A 22,057-nucleotide genomic window follows, 5' to 3' on the forward strand; every position below is an offset into this window, starting at 1 on the left:
CATGTCCCACGTGACTGATGTGTAGAGCAATACTTGACTCCGCTGCAAAATGTAGCAAGCTAACATCATAGTGCTGAGATTAAGTTGGTATGGTACAAAACGTTTTGTTTCATACCAATACATAAAGTGTAAAATATGTTAAGCTTCATAGATGGTGTCATTTGACTAATTGAATTAAACTTAATTTACTTTTCATTTGACAGGTTTCTTGTAAACACGAGGGCCTCGAACTTCAGCTCTGTAGTGCATGGTTTGTTGACGCTACTGGTGCCATACTGCCTCCAAAATGGAGTCCATGGTGTGCACACACACTTCTTGTGCTAGCTGTGCTGGATGGCATTTTGGTGAGGGCATTAGCGCACATACAGGTAATGGCTGCTGGAAGTATGCAGAGTAAGCAGATCATGACAACAAACAGAGTGTAATGCTGATTTGACACAAACGCTGCCATTTTGGAGCTCAACACTCCAGCTAACATCCTCTCTTAAGCATGCACTGTTTCAAGACATGGGTGCAACAGTTTGCATCTCCCTTGGGCAGCATGACTGGGAGAATAAGCAGAGACAAAACAGAGCAGGACAAGCTGCTGGAAGAGAGAGGTGGAAGAGGGGAGAAAGGGTCTCAGCAAGAGGAAATATCCACCTGGGGAGTTCAGGGAGAAATTCTCCTTTCTGAACCTCAGCAAGAAACAGCATGTCACATGTCTCCGCTTCACTAAGGAGGTTCTCACAGAAATCTGACACATGTTGCAGCCACAGCTTCAGCCTTAGAGCTGGGTGAAGACGGCATTGCCAATGCCTGTGAAGGTAGCCGTGGCCATGACCTTTGGCTCCATCCAGGTTAGAACAGGCAATATTTGCAACATCTCACAGTTTGTTGTCTACTGTTGCAGAAGAGAAGATACTGAGGTTCTGCATTCCAAGAAAGCTGAATACATTTGATTCTCTCTTGCTAGTGAGAGAAGCAGGTGGAGTGAGCATGCAGCTTTGTGAGGATTGCAAGCTTCCTCATGATGCAAGATGCCATTGACTGCACACACGTCTCTTCGCGGACACTGCATGTCAACTCTGAGATGTACTGCATCCAAAAGGGATTTCACTCCCTCAACGTCTGGCTGGCATGGGACCATATGCAGTGAATCATGCAGATCAATGCCTTGGTATCTTGGCAGCAGCAGTCATAATGCCTTCATTCTGCAGCAGTTCACTGTGCCATCTGCAATGAGCCAACTAACCAGAGGGTGGCTACTGGGCAACAAGGGCTACTATCTTTGACCAAATACTTCCATAATCAGTCGCGCAACCCACGCACAAGTGGGTAGGATGCATACAATGGAAGCCTTGTTGTCACGTGATATGTGATAGAGCAGACCAGTTAGTTGCTGAAACAACGCTTATGCTGCTTGAACTGCTCTGAAGAGCCCTGTAATACACAGTAGAGCGTGTGTCAAGTTTCATGGTGGTCTGCTGGATGGTGCACAACCTCACCATTATGAGGGCACAGACCCTGCCGCCAGCTACATGGTGCCAGCTAAGGAGGAGGAGTATGAAAAGGAGGCGGAAGGGCGAAGACAAACAACACAGCCCCTTTCTGGCTGTGTTTGACACACCTAATTGTGATACCAGTAGATGCTACCCCAATTCCCTATTCACCAAAAATCCCATGCCTTACCTTCCCTCTGACATTGACCATAAAAGTGTCTGCTTGGCCAAAATGCAAAAATTAAAGCTGCTAGAAAGTAAACATTCCAAAGCAAATTTATAAATCAATCCATGCCATATTGAATACAAAACTCAATACATTATCTTTGTGCATTCCCTTAGTGTTTGTCTTCCATGTGCCTTTTCCTGTCCTAGTGCTCCTATACAGTGCTACTCCAGTGCTGCAGCATAGCTAGTGGATGGCTGCTGATTTCAGTTAGGCAGACTGTAGGTGGCTTTGCAGAATGACCTTGAACAGCTCTGGTCCCAGAATGCACAGCTTTGCACTGCACCATCTCGGCATGGACAGCAGCTGTCTTGGTTGGCTGGCTGACTGGCAGGGAGCAGCCAGGGCACTGGCAGAGTGGCAGTGATAGGAGAACAAATGCTGTCATCCTGAGAGAGAGCAGTAAGTTCGGGCTTCATGGAGGCACTGTCACTCCCCACCCACCAATCCCAGTAATGTGTTGAAAGATGGATTTCTGGACTGCTGTGAGACAATGCTTTGAACACTGGTATCCATAGCCATGATGGCAGCAGTCTGAGCTTGCAGTAAACCAAAGTTGCATGACTCCAGGCTGAACGTTGATTGCAACACCCAGACTTTGCGAGGCTTCTGCTGGTGCTGCAATGGAAACTGAGAAATCAGCCATCAGAGACTACATCACGGTTATGTCCATAAGTATGCTAATACACATAAGTATGCTAATACACTTGGCCATCACTTACATGCTACAAAGGATGAGCTTCAAGCCCTGCACAATGCCCAATGTCAATTTGATGCTGGGCTCTCCCATGTTTCTTGACATTGACTGCAGGCTTTCTGGGAGGCCTGCCAATACATCAAGCATTTCATTGTGCATATCCATCAGCCTTTTTCTATAGGTCACCCCATCAAAGTATTCATCTGAGTCCTCTGCAGCAGAACTCTTATGCTACCTCTTCCACTGATGAGCTGGCACAAGTGCTACCCTTAAGTGATCCTCTAAAATACGTAAAATGTCAGTATCTGAGCTGGTCACTGGGAGTATGAGAGCAAGTGATGGTGTTTCTTCATCACTGTCTTCCTGCTCTTCCAGTTCCTGTTCCTCCACCACTGCCTGACTAGCTGGCAGTTCTTAGGCATGAGAAAGGAGAAAGGCACAAGGGTAGGGTTATATTAAGGGCATGAAGGGAAAGCCACAGTAGCATGCTTACACCATGTGCAGCTTATAAATCAGAACAGATTGTGGGATGAGGGGCTAGTGGGATCTGAGAAGGATAATTAGACATCAGGATGTCATCATCTTCGATATTTTCAGCCTTGTCTCCTCCATCGGGGTTAGGAGATGCAGCCATATGCCTGTTCCCTACCTATTAGGTGCTTCTGCCTCCAGTTAGGTGCCACCTTGACCTGCAGGAGAGAGGAAAGTGTGTCAATGAGTGTGGTACAATGTGTATGGGTGATGTGGCTGTCATGGGTGAATAGTTAGCAGTGCGTGCAAACTGTGAGATATTGACATGAGGCTAGGAGAAGTGTTAAGTGTGTGAGGGTGAGGTGTGAGTCATGACTGATAGAGATTGCTGATAGGTAGTGATGGAGGCTATGACATGTGAGGCGAATGGTGCAGTTGGTGAGATGGCATTTGAAGATGAATTTACAGACCTGGACTATTCGTGTAAAATCATTGAATTTCTTGCAGCCCTGCATCCAGTCCTTGGGGCTAAAGTCTTGTCATTGACTGCCATGGTTATTTGTCCTTACTGCTTTCTGAGAGTTTGGAGGGCCTCCTGCACCCTCCAGATAGAAGACTTCTCACCTCCTGTCCACCATCTCCATTAAAGCATCCAGTGTAGCTTTACAGAACCTTGGAGCATGCTATTTGTGCTACTATGTGATAATTCAGTGTTCTTGTTGTTCACACCCTCATTTGCAACAAGTTCCAGCATCTGCTCCAGCCCAATGCACCTCTCCTTTAAGTGGTGTGAGCATTGCACAAACTCAGGTCCTCTGCTGAGGTCTGCATCAGCTCAGCTGCACGTTTAGTGTTGGCTGCATGCATCTATCATGGAAATCATATACACGATGCACTGCAGGAACTCACCAAACCTCCTTCGATAGCACCTTCCAAACCCGCGACCTCTACCACCTAGAAGGACAAGGGCAGCAGATGAGTGGGAACACCGCCACCAGCAAGTTCCCCTCCAAAGCAGACATCATCCTGACTTAGATTTGTATCTCCGTTCCTTTACTGCCATTGGGTCAAACACCTGTCACTCCCTTCCTAACAGCACTGTGGGTGTTCCTACACCAGATGGACTGTAGCGGTTCAAGAAGGCAGCTCACCATGATCTTCTCAAGGGCAATTAGGCAGCAACGCTCTCATCCCATGAAAGAATTTTTTAAAAATCAGCATGCAGCATGAAGTGTGCGGGCTGCCTGTATCAGAAGCAACGGGTGTGGATTAATTTTTTTTTATTCATTCAAGGGATATGGGTGTCGCTGGTTACAACAGCATTTATTGCCCATCGCTAATTGCCCTTGTGAAGGTGGTGGTAAGCTGCCTCCTTAAACCTCTGCAGCCCATGTGAGGTAGGTACACCAACAGTGCTGTCAGGAACTGAGTTCCAGGATTTTGACCCAGCAACAGTGAAAGAATGGCGATATAATTCCAAGTCAGGATGATGTGTGGCTTGGAGGGGAACTTGCAGATGGTGGTGTTCCCATGCATCTGCTGCCCTTGTCCTTCTAGGTGGTAGAGGTCACAGGTTTTGAAGGTGCTGTCTAAAGAGCCTTGGTGCATTGCTACAGTGCATCTTGTAGATAGTACACACTGCTGCCACTGAGCTTAGGTATTGGTGGATATGAATGCTTGTGGATGGGGTGCCAATCAAATGGGCTGCTTAGTCCTGGATGTTGAGCTTCTTGCGTGTTGTTGCAGCTGCACCCATCCAGGCAAGTGGAAAGTATTCCATCACACTCCTGACTTGTGCCTTGTTGATGGTGGACAGGCTTTGGGGAGTCAGGAGGTGAGTTACTTGCTACAGGATTCCAAACCATGGTATTTATATGGCTACTCCAGTTCAGTTTCTGGTCAATGGTAAGCCCCCAGGATGATGATAGTGGGGGATTCAGTAATTGTAATACCATTGAATGTCTAGGGGAGATGGTTAGATTCTCTCTTGTTTGAAATGGTCATTGCCTGGTACTTGTGTGACACGAATGTTATTTGCCACTTATCAGCCCAAGCCTGGATATTGTCCAGATCTTGTTGCATTTCTACAGGGACTGCTTCAGTATCTGAGGAGTCACGAATGGTGCTGAACATTGTGCAATCATCAGCAAACATCCCCACTTCTGACCTTATGGTTGAAGGAAGGTCATTGATGAAGCAGCTGAAGATGGTTGGGTCAAGGACACTACCCTGAGGAACTCTTGCAGTAATGTCCTGGAGCTCAGATGATTGACCTCCAACAACCACAACCATCTTCCTTTGCGCTAGGTATGACTCCAACCAGTGAAGAGTTTTCTCCCTGATTGCCATTGACTCCAGTTTTGCTCGGGCTCCTTGACGCCATACTCGGTCAAATGTTGCCTTGATGTTAAGGGCTGTTACTTTCACCTCACCTCTTGAGTTCAGTTCTTTTGTTCATGTTTGATCCAAGGCTGTAATGAGGTCAGGAGCTGAGTGGCCCTGGCGGAACCCAAACTGAGCAGGTTATTGCGAAGGAAGTGCCGCTGGATAGCACTGTCGACGACCACTTCCATCATTTCCACCAATTATGCTTTGTGATACCCATGCCTGTTTTTGGGTCCTATCCAATTTTGCAATCTAGTGTTTTTAGTCAAATTTGGGATCAGGTGGTTTATTATTTACATATCAGGTGATCATTTATTGTCTGCAAATTGGGATTAGCATTCATTGTTCTAATTAAGGATTTTCTGATAATTTGGTCATTTGGGAAACTTACTAATATTTATAGATATTCAACTGTACCAAGGGCATGCAGCTCATAACTTTAAAACGCATTGAATGTTTACAGAATTGTGAGGGATGTGATATGAAAGGCACAGCTGCTCCTAGTTATTCAAGACTTCTAACACACAGAGTACTATCCAAATCTGATCAGTAGAGGGCAAAAATATTCAATTTTCAGTATCAGTATAATAATTCAGGAAATTATTATCTCTGTTTACAGAATGTATCAAGCCTGAAAAGCTTGTGTTATGAATGCTGGGCAGTGTGTTATGGTTATATTTTAAAAACTGTGATCTTTAATGCAGTGTAAGATGGATTCAAAGGAGACATGTGACCTCATACCAAGACTGCCCAGAGGCAAGCCAGGAGTTCTGGTTGCCATGAGAACAGGGAACCCAGATGAAAGACCCTTTTGAAAGCAGGGTGCAAGGTTGTAACACCTACAGGACAAAGGGTTTCGCTCTCCCAGACTGTCAGATTGTAAACAGGGAGTCGGGCTCTGATAATGCAAATTCAAGTTGCAACTGTTAACACTTGGAAACAAAGTAAAACCCAGGTGGTTTTGCTATGTTCAGACTTACGGACTCTGGTAAGTGTAAAAGACAAACGGTTATTGACCTTTTTGATCTGGATAAATTCAACAGGCTTTCCTAAATCTGGAGGCAGGCTGACAGGAAGAAAGGGACCAGCAAGCAGAGCTGTGCAGCTTGAAGAGGAATGAGAGAGAAGCAACTGTTCTCATATCACCAATATAGCACAAGGCTGCTAAGATGTTAACCCGATTCGAAAGTTGAGGTTTGCATGGAAGAAAAGACCAATGAGGTCACCAGTGATAGCCTTATTAATGGAAGACGAGTTGAATGTGTTCATGATAAGTGGGCAAAGAGGATATTGGTTTTGAGAAGGACACTGGGAGATCCACCCACTGCAACTGGGAGGAGTTTGGAACTTTTAACTGGAAGGATACCTTTTCAAGTGAGAACACTGTGTAATGTATAAATGTGGTGTGGGGTTTTCAGGTGTTGAAATAAGTTAATGGGGAATACCTTTCTCTGTAATTGAGTGTATTAGCTACCTATAAGGTACAGTTCAGTTAATGTTGATATTGAGTTTAGGTGCTAGAGTAAAAGTCTTAAAATGTGAAATCTTGCCGTGGAATTCTTTTATCAGTCTGGAGAGTTCATATCTCTTGTTTTAAAGGTAACAATCTCTACTGAGGTCGTAACACTTGCAAAGTAAATTCCTCACCCCTATATTTGTACTTTTTTAATTGTTCCCAATTTTCTGCTGGTGCAAATAAAGATATTCCTTTGGAGAAGGATTAACAGGACTGGCAAACTTTCAATGATTCTGTGCAAGACGGTGGCATAGTGGAACTAGTAATCCAGAGGCCCAAGCTAATGTCCTGGGGACATGGGTTCAAAACCCACCACAGCAGCTGGTGGACATTAAATTCAATTAATAAAATTTAGAATTAAAAGTTAGTCTCAGCAGTGGTGCTATGAAACCATCAATTGTCATAAAAACCCATCTGGTTCACTAATGTCCTTCAGGGAAGGAAATCTGCTGTCCTTACCTGGTCTGGTACATGTGACTCCAAACCCAAGGCAATGTGGTTGACTCTTAACTGTACTCTGAAATGGCCCAGCAAGCTGCTCAGTACAAGGGAAGTTAAGGATAGACAACAAATACTGGACTGCCAGCGATGCCCACATCCCATGAAAGAATAAAATAAATACATGAGCTTCTGTTTTCAAAATTGCACTGCATTTTCTTGATAGTGAAGCCAATTTACTGAGGTCATAGGTTCCAGTCCTAACAATAATTAACTATTAAGCCTGAATTGATTGTGACAAGGTATAGGGTGGATTCCTGGATGTGGCTCATGATGTGTATTTAATTATTGTTAGGAGCATTTAGCATTCTTCGAAAATTGCTTCCATTCTCAGAGCCAGCCTTTGGCTTAGCGGCAGCATTTGTACTTCTCAGTGATGAAAGTGTTGGTTTCAAACTTTGCAGCAGACAATCCAGCTCTGGTTATTAGAGACTGGAGCCACATCTCTGAATTCTAGGTTTACATCTAATGGGGATCCTCGCATCTGGTGGATGTGAGCAATTTATCCACACCTCCCCACCCGCCCCCCCGCATCATCGTATAGATTGTGGAAGTCTATAAAATCCTCCCACCGTATAGGATTAACCACCCTATCAACTGGTAAAAGGATGGTTATGGCCATTTAAGGAGTGATTGCTTCAAAACTTGCCAGTCTGTTAATCAGCCTGCGAATCCTTCTATTTTACAGTATTCTCCAAGGGAGGAGTGTGAAGATACAAAAACAACAATTTCAATTCCCATGTTTCTCACTCGACTTTCTCATTTGTCGAATGTGGAGGACGTTAGTGGCATGTTCCTATGGTGATCGATATTGTTTATCCCTCACTCTTTTATTAGAAGCTATCCTTTTTCTTACTGTTACTTAAAAATCATTGCTACTGTTTGCTAATCTTCAATATTTCCTTTTTTATTTTCTCCTTTCTCCTGAATTTGCTGCTCCAGGCACAATGTAGTTTATTAATGTACACTTAAACTTCTATTTATTGTCTGTTGTGTTTTTTTCAGCAAAGAATTTATTGTGACCTTTGTTATGACCATGGTTATTGTTTTCCAATAATTAGATACTACCTGAAGTTAATTATCTGCTTTAGAATCTCCAGTCCACGACAACAAAATCCCCATCTAACCTGCTCCAGTATCCGATATATTTTAAGAATATTTACAGAGGTAAATCACATAGCATCCTATCAATTTTGTTTTGCAAACCTGAATGAATTTGACATGTTTCGATGCTGCAGAAGTTTCAAATTAAAAGAAAAGTGTTATTTTATGTGGTTGGATATCGCAATAATGTTAAGTTCTAACAGACCACAGAACATATCTAGAATAGTACAAAAGGAAATGTTTTTGTTCATTTACTCCTTATGGTCAGTTACTTTAATATGCAATTTTAGAGCCATTGCTATTGAAATAGGATTATGCTATTCAGATCATTTATGCAAAAGTAATATAATTTGCAATATAAGGAAAGTAAATTTCTAGTAGAATAATGTTGGGCTTTAGTAGACTTATTTAAAATTAGCTTTCCAGCATAATTTAAATCTGCAAAGCATATTTAATTATATTAACATAAACATGCTATAAAATTAATAAACTCAACTGATTTAATTAACTTTTTATTCTTGTTAAATCTTGTCTAACAAGTAATATAAATTAGTTTAGAATTGTGACAATAAAGCTTTCCCTGAAAGCCTTTATAAGAATTATTTTAAACAAACTGATTTAGTTTAATTTATTTCCCTTGTTAATAATATTGGTGTAAGTGAGTCAGAAGTTCTAGTTTAATGTCACATTATTGGACAGGAATGCAAGGACTGCACTTTCATTAAATTAGGGCTTCTGACAGGAAGTGAAGGAATGACTCAAAGAAGAAGCAACTGGAAAAAGGTAAAGTGTTATCCCTATACACTGCCAAGTGTTTCTGTAAGGTTAATTAAGACTGGTCGATGCACAGCAATGGTGTAGAGGAGACCCAAGGGCAGTTTTTTACAATGGCTGAGCATTTGTGTTCTGTGATCTTTGTTCTGTTTTGTGGCTTTCATCTAGGCATATGTGGTTTAAATAGGTTGCCTGTGTGATTTAAGACCAGGCATTTTATATTTTAAGATCTTGTGCAGCTGGAAGCAGTATAGCACTCAGCTACTTGCAAATATTTCATTCAAATTAAAGGCCATGTGTTATCATTCAGGCTATCTAGAATATTAACATTGCCACTGAAAAAGCCTAGAGTAATGCAGGCTCTTTGCCATGCACCTTTGATACCACATGAAAAGCTATATTATAACCATATATGTGGTCGATGGCATAAATATTACAATACAATCCCCACATTAATGCTTAGCAACCTTATAATGCCTGTTTTCTCAGTTAATGCTGATTCTTATCCACTGATGTAAGTCAATTTTAAATCATTAATAATTGGTGTAAATCTCACCAGAATGGTAAGAGAAGTAGCAGAATAGAGGAACAAAGATCCTTACAGCCTTTAGAAAGGCTCAGAAAGGATCTCAATTGATCTTTAGCTGTTGTATGGCTGAAGGGGGAGAAAGCTAAGAAGCCAAAAAGGAAAGGAACTGGAATCACAAGTGCAGTCTAGAGTCTACAGCTAAGAGGTGGAAGAGCCCAGTACCCTATTCCCTGTTTAATAACCATTGGAGTGGAAATATTGCTGCCCGAGATGATTGTGAGGAGAGCTGTCCTCTGTGCTACTCCACATCACCATCCCCATAAGTTTACAATGCAGTATGCCTGAAAGGAGATGGTCAAGCATGACATTGACCAGGATGGTAAAGGGGTTTTCCAATCTGATGCTGCAGGTGTCTAGGTAGCAGAGGCACATCTCAGCACCTGGCTCTCTGCTGGTCCTGATCCTGTGAAGACCATTGCCCATAATTGTTGCCAGATAGGTCCAACAATGCCTGCAATATGATTGGCCACAGCCAAGATTCCACCAATCAGGCTACATTGGTATGTTTTCTTTCACTGGAAATATAGCATACCGTGATTCGGGTGCTTATAAAGAATCATTCAGCATTATGGCAAGTCAACAATCAGTACTATCATTTGGTCTTCTATCCCAGATATTTTTGGACGTGGAGTCTTCACATGCACTAATTACCTGGTGGGAATTACACCAATTGCTACAAAGGTTCATGCAAACCTAAACACAAAACAAAAATGAAGAAAAACTGTGCATTTCTGCTCTCAGGACACAAAGATGCTGAGTATATCTTCTTGCTAGGTCCTTTAAACTTATTGTCCTATACAACTCAGGGCCGAGCAACCCTGGATGTTCCATTATAAATGTTCAGGATTTGCATAATGGCCAAAAAATAAAGTAGATGAAGTAATCACATCACTATTGTAAAATTTCCACTTGCTTCCTGAGCCCATTCCCAGCCTGCTAGAGATGCACATAATGACTGAAAGTGTCGTTATTTTGAGGCATTGATTTTGATTTCATTAATGCCCTGTGAAACACTGCTGTTATGTTTCTAAAATTTTTTATTACCATTTTTTCCCACAGGAAGTATTTGGAAAAGTGTTACATTTAATTGTTTGATCTTTAACGTAAAGTCTACTCATACAAGGTTTGGAAAATCATTGATATGAAAGGTAACTAAAATACTAGTGAGTTAAGTTTTGAAGTTTTTTCCCTAAAGACTGAAAACCATAAGTAATTCATTATGTTGTCTCAGTAAACAATAAACAATGCATCCCTATTGTGTTAGAAAGTTCCTTGACCCAGGCACTGAGCAGATTAGAATGCAGGAGAGTGGGCAGAAGGCACTTAGAAGCCAAATAAGATGGCTCACTGATACAAGGAAGTGTGAGATTTTCGTTAATTTGTATTTTTATGTCCAATTGTAAGTGTTGCTCTATATGTTCACTTGCTGTATGCGAAATAAAACAAATCAATACATTCCAATAGATGCATATCACCATTCCATGTGTTGCCTTCAGTTTCCAGTGAATAAATAATTTGGCCTAGGGAGTTCTTCAGAGCAGCTGCATTTCCGGTGGCCGTAGATTCATCTTAAGTACTCATATAGGATTTCCAGCACAGTGGCGCAGTGGTTAGCACCGCAGCCTCACAGCTCCAGCGACCCGGGTTCAATTCTGGGTACTGCCTGTGTGGAGTTTGCAAGTTCTCCTTGTGTCTGCGTGGGTTTTCTCCGGGTGCTCCGGTTTCCTCCCACAAGCCAAAAGACTTGCAGGTTGGTAGGTAAATTGGCCATTATAAATTGCCACTAGTATAGGTAGGTGGTAGGGAAATATAGTGACAGGTGGGGATGTGGTAGGAATATGGGATTAGTGTAGGATTAGTATATATGGGTGGTTGATGGTCGGCACAGACTCGGTGGGCTGAAGGGCCTGTTTCAGTGCTGTATCTCTAAACTAAACTATCTCTGGTCAAGTACAGCAGCAGAGCTGAAGGAGATAGGGACCATTTCCAATCTTGATTATTTTAAATTCTGTGGGTTGATTTTCATGTCATTTTGTCTCATGTGCACCTGATAGTATTTGGGTCTACCATACATAGCTTCCCAGGTTTAATGACAGCAGTCATTTTTGTAATTCAATATCACTTCCCTTGCATTCCAGAGCTGGCCTGCAATAGTCAATAGTTACTAAAGTGATGGCGTAACCCAGAGAATGGAACAATGCATTCTTTGTGCTGCCTGCTAATTTAAATGATTTTAGTGTGCAGCCAGCACTAAGCACACTTTTGAGTGTTTACACACCTGAGCAGGGAGCGCCAAATTGTTAGAGGCTAGCACGCGTTATAGCCAATCTGCACTACTTAAAGCCAGCCTGCGCATCTTAAAGGGGAGATGCATTATCGTTAGAGCAGGGGCTGGAAGTCATTCTAAAAGTGATTTTGATGTTGGGAACACTCAACAACATAATATGACAGAAAGCAGGCTTCAAGATTTTCCAATGTTGCTTAGGAAGACTTGATGCAGGAAGTGGAGAAGAGGAGTGATGTCAAACCCTCCAGACAAACTTTTCAATGGCAGACCAGGTAACAGTGGCAGTCAATGCTAGTACTCTAGACCTGAGGACATGGATGAAATGTTGCAAGGAGTTCAATGACCTCACATAAGTGGCCAAGATCAGTGAATGTATCTTCAAATGCCAGATCCCACCAATTTCACCAGTAGCCTCACACAATGCTCAATGCACCGCACTCCCATCAATCACTGACTAACAACCACTATCAGCTACCTAACATTCATAGCTTCACTTCACTCTCACACACAAAACACTGCAGCAAGTCTATCAGCCAACCAACCCAGATTGCTGTCGCACATGCCAAGATGGTGCTGTCCAAAGCCATGGCTTCTAGCGCGAAAGCTGCTCAATGTGATCTTGCAAGGTCCTCTGCAGTCTCCTCCACAGAAGGTCAGCAACCTTCAATCAGCCATGATGCAGCCACTGGGGTAGAACTACATAGGAGCACTAGGACAGGCAGCGGCACACAGAAGACAGGCACTAAAGGAATGCACAAGGGTGATTAGTTGATGTTTGTATGTAACATGGCATGGTTTGATTTATAATTTTGGCTTGGAATATTCGTTTTGTATTGGCTTTTACTTTGTATCGTGGCCAAGCAGATACAGTCAGTGACAGAAGGAAGGTAAGGTATGGAATTGGGGGATGAATGGAGAATTGGGCCTGTTATTAATGGTGTCACAGTTGGATGAGAAAATTACGGACAGCCCAACCAGACAGGGGAAGGGGCTGAGTTGTTTGTCTCCTCTCTTCCTCCTCCTCTTCAGCTGGCAAGGGCAGTTGTTGGCAAGGTTGTGCAGCATGCAGCAGACCACGATGAATATGTGCTCTGCCACACACTAAGGGCTCCAGCAGAGTGTTCTAGGCAGTGGAAGCATTGTTTAAGCATCCCATTGGTCTGCTCTATCACATTTCATGTGGCAGCATGACTTTTGTTATATGGATTGCACAACGGAGTCATGAGCCATGTCATCAAAGGATAGCCTTTGTTGCCCAGTACCCACCCTTTGATATGCATTGATACACACCAGCTGGATGTTGAGGGACTGGAATCCCTTCCATGATGGCAACTGTGGTGAAAAGACAAAGTTTAAGCTGAAGACCACATGTAAAACAGCTTTGAAAACAACCCTTCCTACAGCCAAAAGAGAGAAAGTTCCACAGAAATACTTGCCCAAACAGTAGAAAGAAAAAATGAACTTACCTCCAGCTGTAGAAGACAGAGCACAGAATGACAGGCTGCAAGTAACTTGGGTGAGTCATTGTGCCGATGGTAGAGGGACACTGATATTAAAAAAACAAGTTTTGAAGAAGCTAGAAAGTTGTTTTCTTTTTTGCAAAGGCTCCATAAAAAAAAACGGTGAAGACCTGACTCCTCTCCTGACTGATCGAAGTTGGCACCATTACATGAGGCGTCCAATTGCAAAAAGTACGGGAAAACCACGATCACTGCAGAGTCCCCATTCACACAGCCAAAGTAAAAAGAAATTTAAACCACTCAAACATTAAGAAAAGCTTCCATTCATGCAGCCACAGCTTTTTAAAAAACATTAAACCACTCAAACATGAAGAAAATAAACAAACTCTGCAAAGAAAAAGCAATTTAACGGCCTAGTGAACAGCTGTGTAAACAGTCAAGCTTAAGTGCTGTAAGCAGGGTGAAACAATGCACTGTCAAACACCTGCTCCTCTCAATCCAAGCAGCTAGTCTAAATAATAGAGTTTCTTAAAGAGGAAATAGAACAAGTCTTAAAGCAAGTTTTAAGCAAATGAACAGCAGGAAGATGGATACCAAATTTCCCTGCATGAACTGCAAGGCCATGGATATCCAATCTGAGTTCTAACTTTCAAACAAAGTTATTGATGCGCTGCTAGACAGGAAATGCAAAACCAAGTAAGAGTGGAATACTCCAATTGCGCACAGCGGGCTGAAAAGCACACACTCTGATGATGAGGGTGTGATGGAACATCAGGACAACAACCAACACATTGACAACATGCCTGCAAACCCAAAATAACTGGACTCCACTCATCCCATTTATGTTGCAGCATTGATTTGTAATACGAAGTTCTATTGACTGTCCGATGTCATCAACAAAAGGATTCTCAATAGGAACCTTGTTATCGGGAATCTCCCACTAGTGTCCTTTTACTCTGCTCAAGTTGTTGGTGTGACAAGCCTCATGCTGGAGCTCTAAGCTTCAGTGATGCAGCAATGGAGGATTTGGTTGAGCAGGTGGCACTTTGACTCTCTTCCTCCTCATTGGCACAAGCCTCTTGCAAAAATACATCTTATATGATAAAGCAATTTTTTTTGTAAAATATTAAATTAACATTTCAGCATTCACCACCACAAAGCTGGACCTATTGATCTTTTCATTATTACCACTTACAGTGATGGTAATTAAAACCAGTTGCTTTAAATCCCTGAGACAGGCTACTCCTAAATTAATTTTGATATCGGCATGAAAGTAGTAGACATCTTATAGAAAAATGTCATGCAGATTATTTTTAATACTTCTATAAAATCTTGACAATGAGACCTCTAAATGTCCTCCCTGGCTTCAGTTCATTTTATCACTTTGCTGTTACGTTTCAATGTCATTAATTTATCCCTGACTGAGCACTGATTTCTAATTTTTCACTCTCAAACTGGCTGTGAAATATATTTTTTTATTCATTCATAGGATGTGGGCGTCGCTGGCAAGGCCAGCATTTATTGCTCATCCCTAATTGCCCTTGTGAAGGTGGTGGTGAGCTGCCTTGAACCACTGCAGCCTTTGTGGTGAAGATACTCCCAGTTCTGTCACAGAGGGAGTTCTAGGTTTTGACCCAGCAGCAATGAAGGAATGGCAATATATTTGCAAGTCAGGATAGTGTATGACTTGTAGAGGAACTTGCAGGTGCTGATGTTCCCATCTGCCTGCTGCCCTTGTCCTTCCAGGCAGTAGAACCCGCGGATTTGGAAGATGCTTCGAAGAAGCCTTGGTGATAGCTGCAGTGCATCTTACAGGTAGTACACAACGTAGCCAAGATGTGCCAGTGGTATAAAGAGTAGAGAGAAGTCTACTGTTTCTTTTGTCCTTGTTTTATTTCTGGTTTAATTTTGTTCTACTGATTTATTCTATTAATGATTTCCTCTTTTTAAATCTTAACTTTTTCTGGCACCAATGTTTATTTGTCTCTTTCTTTCCCTCCACTGCCTGCTTTTGGAATTCATTTCTTTTTTTGTTTTAGTCAACCTTTCCTTTAAAATCCCAGCAGAATTGTTTTTGAGAACCTGAAATGAAGGGCCGTGCCCTTAATGTAAGACACCTCCAATGGTTGAAAACAGGAAGACAGAGGATAAGATAAATTAAGAAGCAGCATGAGGTGACAGCAAGCTTGGGTTTTAAGAACCTGCTGTTTGGAAGAGAAAGAGAAGATTGAGGGAAATAATATGCTGCACTGGTTTTAGATTCTGGAAAAGAAGGTAGAGTGTGATGAGTGATGTTGACACTTACTATTAATCTGCGGTGGAAAAAAGGATGTTTTTCTTAGCTTTTTCATCATGTGGCCAATTCATTCATATCCTGAGTGCTTGTTAGAGGTCAAGGTTCAAAGGTACTGGATTGAAGAGATATTTCCTCGTATTGTCATAGAGTCATAGAGAGATACAGCACTGAAACAGGCCCTTCGGCACACCGAGTCTGTGCCAACCAACAACCACCCATTTGTCCTAGAAGATAATTGAAGATTAGTCATGCTAATATAAGACTATAAATGTAGAAAGATCCAGGCTGCAGGTAATTTTATGGCATCAAATAATGAACTCCCAACAACATATAAGCCTCAATTTTAAGTTGGGTTTTGTGGGGGGTCCCGGGTAAGTGACAAACTCACAAGCCGAAGCTCAAAGAGTTTTTGCCACCTTGGCCTCGTTTAAATATTTAGGCTTGGACTCTTGCTTGAACCCAGCTGGAATCACTGCCTGGTGACAAGAGTTAGTGGGAATTGAAGTAGCAGGAGGCAGTCAGATGTGATGAGGGGAATAGGATCTAGAGATGAGGGCAAGAGAGGTTCAAGGTTTCCATGTGGGGCTTGGAGGAGCACCCATGCTGTTCCTGGCCCATAAAGAAGCACAAAAAATATAAACTTACCTTTCTGAGCCTCTTCTGGCCCTCGATCCAGCTCCCGGCAGGTTTGACCTAACAGGGAATCTGCCACTTTTGCCCCACTCAGGCCTAAGGCTGAAATCTCAGTTCAGGCCTTAACGACATCATCAAATCCTTACTTGCATATTTGAAGGAGATCCCACCAGCTTGAGGCAGATGTCCTTGCTGCCTGCAATTTAAAATTGCAGTCAGTCAGATTGTGGCAGATGAATAGGCAATTCACTATGTCCATTTTAATAGTTAAAATCAAGGCCATAGTTACAGTTTTGTTAGTACTTTTTTCTCCCTGAGATAAAACTGGGTACTGTTAAATGTCTTTACAGTACACTTGTCCTAGCTTTATTTTTAACAGCACTATAATTTGTTAGTTTACTGACTATTATAATAGAAGGATATTAAAATAAAAACATGTAAATTATGGAAATTAATGAAGCATAATCACAACAGCTACTTCTCATTAATCGTTTCTTTGTCTGTGACAGGTTGCAAGCTTCCATTCTGGATATCAACATATATTGATGCATGGGTACACAATGCCATCTGTCAAACGCAGTAGTGGCTCCAGAGAAGAGAAGGGTGACAGATTGCATATTAACTACATTCAATCCCACTTGAAAGCAACATGCATATATAAAACTCTGGGATGTATGAAAGATGTTGTCATGTCCTGATTACAATACAAAAGAAATGGTATGAATACATCTTGAATATATGCAAATCACCGTTGCAGATAATTTGTCTTCTAACTTTGATACAAACAAGCTTCTGTCTCACTGCCCTGTTTTATTCTGTTTTGCAACTGATGTATTGCTTACCCAGCTACCTATTCTGTCAATTTGCATCATTCCAGCTTCCCTTCACTCTTGAGGGTTTTTCTCCAATCTCACTGTTTCACTGTTACTTGTACTATCGTAAAAATTGCATTATAAACGTAAATATAGTAGCAGTACTTTCTCTTGCCTTCAAACCATAATGAGTTCTATGATAAGGCACATGGATAGGTATTGTCTTGTCACTAATTTCATTTGCACAATAATGCCTTCTAGTTTCTGTCTCATCACACACACCTGCCACATAATCATTCCAAACCTGACTTTTTTCCAGTTGGCCACCTTAGAAGAATCCCTCTTGATTGCTCTGTCACCAAGTGAAACTGAAAACAAATTTAAAATACATACATCACTGTGCTGTGCAAGCCACTACAGAGTTTTGAATTACATTCACTGATAGATTTTATTTCAATGTTTCAACCTTTACCAATTTAATTTGTTTTAAATCTTTTTCTTATATTCTCCTTGTCATAAAATGGTGGTACAAAAATCCTACAGCCCTCACTTCCCCATGATATCCCTAACATAATTCATCGCATATCGACCCAAACCGCAATCCCATTTTGCATCATTACTGTATTTCTTAAGGAGCTAAGGCATTAACTTGTTTTTTTTTGCCTTCAGTTTAGAAGGTCAAGGAGTGCAACGATCAAGTTCTTTAAAATGACAAGGTAGATAAAGATAAATTATGTCTTCTGGTGGGGAATCTTAAATTCAGAGCTCAGACATTTAGGAGTGAAATCAGGAACCATAGTTTCACACAAAGGGTATTGAAAATCTAAAATTCTTTCCGTTACAAGGCTGTGGGTGCAGTAGATATTTATTAGATAAGGGTGTCAAGGGATATAGAGCAAAGGCAGGTATAGGGAGTTGAGGTACTGATCAACCATAATTTAATTGACTGGTGGAATGAGCTCATGGGGCTGAATGGCCTTTTTTAGGTTCCTATGTTCCATGGTTCCATTCTGACTGTGCAGCTTTCTTTCAGCCAATTTGACTTTGCTCCCCTGTCCTCCCCTGCCCTTCCTTCCAAGTCCTAATTACAATCTATCCCAGTGCCTGTGTCCTACCACTGCCAGAACACAACCCCATCTATCACCACTTATAGTCCTGGAGTTTAAAACAACAACCCAATGTAGATACTTACCTTGCTCTCTCTTTGAGTGCCATTAGGTGTTTTCTCGGTCCTCTGCTGGAACATGACATTTTCTAGTAACTGCCAATGATGCTTTGTGGCTAACCAGTAATTCTGAAGTTCAAAATAGCAGGATTTTGTTTAGGACTTAATTACTCTTGATGTCTGGACCATTGGGATGCCTATGTATTTATCTAATGTGTTTAAAAAATCATATACTGTAATTGCAATTTGATGTGCTGTGGTATATGCATGTCTTACATTTTGAACAACAATGTTGATTCATTGCCAATTTTTTTTATCCTATCAACATTATGAAGCAAAAGAATCGAGGACTACAGGTGTACAAATCACTAAAAGTAGCAGTGTGGGTTCATAAGGCCATGAATAAAGCAAACAAAGTAATGGGGTTCATTTCTAGAGAGGTTATGTTAAACTCGTATAGAACCTTGAATAGACCATACTTGGACTATTGTACACAGTTCTGATCTCCATATTATAAAAAAAAGGATGTAGAGGATAAGAGGATAGAAGAAAAGATTTATTTGAATGACCCCAGAACTGAGAGTTTATACCAACAGGAAAGATGGAACAGGCTGAGCCTTTTTTCTCTGGAATAGAGAAGACTGAGGGGTGACCTGATAACGATCTTTAAGATGATGAAAAGTGTTATGCAAACCCCCACCTGCCAAGAATGAGACACATTAATTTCGCCACATGAACATTGATTTTTAAAATGTTACTGGAGTAAAGAAAGAACTTGTTTAAAAAAAACAGTCCCTTGACTGGAAAGTCATTTCCTTAGTAACTGACAGTACTTGGAAAGGAAAAAGGGGCCACACCTTGCTCCAATTTAATCCATAATGGACTTTTGAATACCAGACGTTGAAGGTGGAAAGGCTAGCTTTCCAGGTTAACTGCTAAGATGGCCGAATATACAATCAGATGTGGTCAGAACAGTTTAGTCACATGACTAATTGGCTGTTGGGGTTTTTTTGAATTTGAACTTGTCACAGAGAATTTGAACTGAGACAGAAAGCTGCTTGGTCCTGGACTGAAAAAAACCTCTCTCCTGTCTACTCCCATCTCTTTCTCATGGAACTGAAGACCCATTGAAGACACATGAACCCCAAGACAGAAAAGTGTCCTACAGTGAAAAAGGTTTAAGAAGAATACTGGGCCCAACCAAAAGCAAGAATTACCCACAAGCAAGAACTACCTACAAGAGGACTACTGTGAGCTCGAAGCACAATAACAAGAAACTCTTCAGAGAGTGCCTCAAACCTCTCCACTATTTTTCTTCTGCTCTTTTCTGTCTCTATTTGCATGTGCGTATCGCGTATGCATGATAGCGTAGGGTGCGGCATGTATCCGTAGGCGTTAACCGAATTAGAGTTTAAGTTTAAGTTTTAATAACTTTCACTTTTCTTCTTTAAACCTAAGAAAGTCTGTTTATACTCATTTCTTTGCCTGATAATTGGAAAGTGGTGAACAAGGATTCACCGAGGGGGAGCTCAAAACACAGTGTGTTTAAAAATTAAAACCCTGTTACAATATGACCAGGTGAAGGCTGAAAGCGACCCCTAGACAACTTTCTCATCTGGTCATAACAAAAGGTTTAATTGGATAGATATATAGAAGATGTACATAGAAACGTAGAAAATTTACAGAACTTGTGTGGGAGACTTAAACTAAATATAAAATAGCCACAAATAAATTCGATATGGAATTTAGGAGAAACCTCTTTATTCAGAGTGTGGTCAGAATGTGAAACCCACTACCACAAGGAATAGTTGAAGCAATTTAGCTGCATTTAAGGGGAAACTAGATAAATGCAAAGCAAGCAGGAAGAAAGGAACAGAGGTTATGCTGGTAGGCTTATATGAAAAGGGGTGGGAGGAGGCTCATGAGCAGCATAAACACTGGCATGGACCATTTGGGCTGAATGGCCTATTTATGTGGTGTACTTCAATTAGGAACAACTATAACTTTAAATTAATGAATGATTACTTACTTACCTTTTAAGTTATTTTCACTGGCAACCTCATCATGTTTTCTCCCTTCTTGCCTTGAGAAAAACACATTAATTAAAAGTAAATGAACAAAGGCACTTTGAGATAGAAATTCTTGCTATTAACATTTCCCTACATCATTGATTACATTTTACACCTGCTCCTTATTGCACCCAGTACTGTTATAAATCTCTCAATGTCTTGCTGTCCTTTGAGAAAGCACAGCTAAAGTACCATGTACAGAAAAAGCTCTGCTGCCTTCTATCACTGCCAAAATCTTTTATTTCAACTGAAAATCTATTTGCTTTCAAGGCTTTATCTTTAGGTTGCCTAAAGCTGCCAATACAAATAGCTGTTCACATTTAGACTGATTTGTTTCAACTTTGAAGGTAAAAGATTCATCACTACCATTCAGAGTAAATTGTTAAAAAAAACTTTCCAGCCCTCCCCACAGTTACTGTCTGTGTGTGTGTTGCCTTGGAACAAAAAATGATATAGAAGAAAAATCAATATGAAAAAGTGCTGCTTGTTTTGGTTTCATATTGTTTCTGCCTTGAAATCAATACTTAAGACTGGGCAATATATCTTCCTGGAAAAAAAACAATATTTGATTCACATTTTTTCTATAATCTTGCCTCTTGCAATGAGCAATCATTCTGCGAACTGATTGTCAAAACAGTATTCAGAGGAGCCTTACTACTTCAGGACAACCTGAAGAAACAGTGGAAAAGTTCTATCAATCAGGAGGTGACATTTGAAACTAACCTTTCCCAATTAAGGTCACAGAACCAATTGCCATAAGAATGCCACTGGTGCAACATCATTAAGTGCATTGTGGCATTCTGTTGTAAATTTAGCTTGCTTCAGAGAATATATAAACAGCATTGCTGGAGACATGGCAGCTGCAAAAATGAGAATGTTGAGAATAAACCTTATTCATCTAAAATAAAAACAAAGTGCTGGAAATACTCAGCAGTTCAGGTAGCATCTGTGGAGAGAGAAGCAGAGTTAACATGTCAGGTCTGTGACCTTTCATCAGAACTAGCAAAGGTTAGAAAAGGATTAGGTTTTAAGCAAGAGAAAGGGTAGGGGGACAAGGGTGGTGTTGGGGGTTGGTGGGGAAGAGAACAAAAGGGAAGGTGTGTGATAGGGCAGAGGGCAGGATAGATTAAATAACAAAGCTGTCATGGGACAAAGGCAAAGACCGTGTTAACACTTGTGTTGAAAGACAAAGCATTGCCCAGAGAAAGTGTTAATGGCAAAATAATGAGCAGCTCCGTCCACATGAAAAACAGGCACCTAGTTAAAAAATAAGGTAAAATTTAAAAAAAAGAAAAATAGGAAAACGGTCAGTCATGCTGTGAAATTGTTGAACTCAAGGTTGACTCTGCAAGTCTGCAGAGTGCCTAATCGAAAGATCAGGTGTTGCTCCTCGAGCTTGCGTTGATGTTTACTGGAACACTGTAGCAGGCCAAGGTCAGAAATATGGGCAGGAGAGCAGGGTGGTGTGTTGAAATGGCAAGCAAACAGAAGCTTGGGGTCATGCTTTCCGACTGAGTGGTGGTGTTCGGCAAAGCAGTCACCCAATCTACGTTTGGTCTCCCCAGTGTGCAGGAAATCGCATTGTGAGTAGTGA

General features: G+C 41.3%; 1 long non-coding RNA gene across 1 annotated transcript in view; it reads left to right on the forward strand.

Moving 5' to 3' along the window:
• Positions 1–17,079, forward strand: part of LOC137375603 (uncharacterized) — a 215,450-nt gene extending 198,371 nt beyond the window's left edge. Inside the window, exons 2-5 of the long non-coding RNA XR_010976038.1 lie at positions 6,304–6,634; positions 8,336–8,441; positions 10,801–10,889; positions 16,927–17,079. This is a non-coding gene — a long non-coding RNA (uncharacterized lncRNA). The remainder of the gene's footprint in view (positions 1–6,303; positions 6,635–8,335; positions 8,442–10,800; positions 10,890–16,926) is intronic.
• The last annotated feature ends 4,978 nt before the right edge of the window (positions 17,080–22,057 follow it).

The sequence above is a fragment of the Heterodontus francisci genome, chromosome 12, assembly GCF_036365525.1.
Source record: "Heterodontus francisci isolate sHetFra1 chromosome 12, sHetFra1.hap1, whole genome shotgun sequence".
NCBI classification, from domain to species: Eukaryota; Metazoa; Chordata; class Chondrichthyes; order Heterodontiformes; family Heterodontidae; genus Heterodontus; species Heterodontus francisci.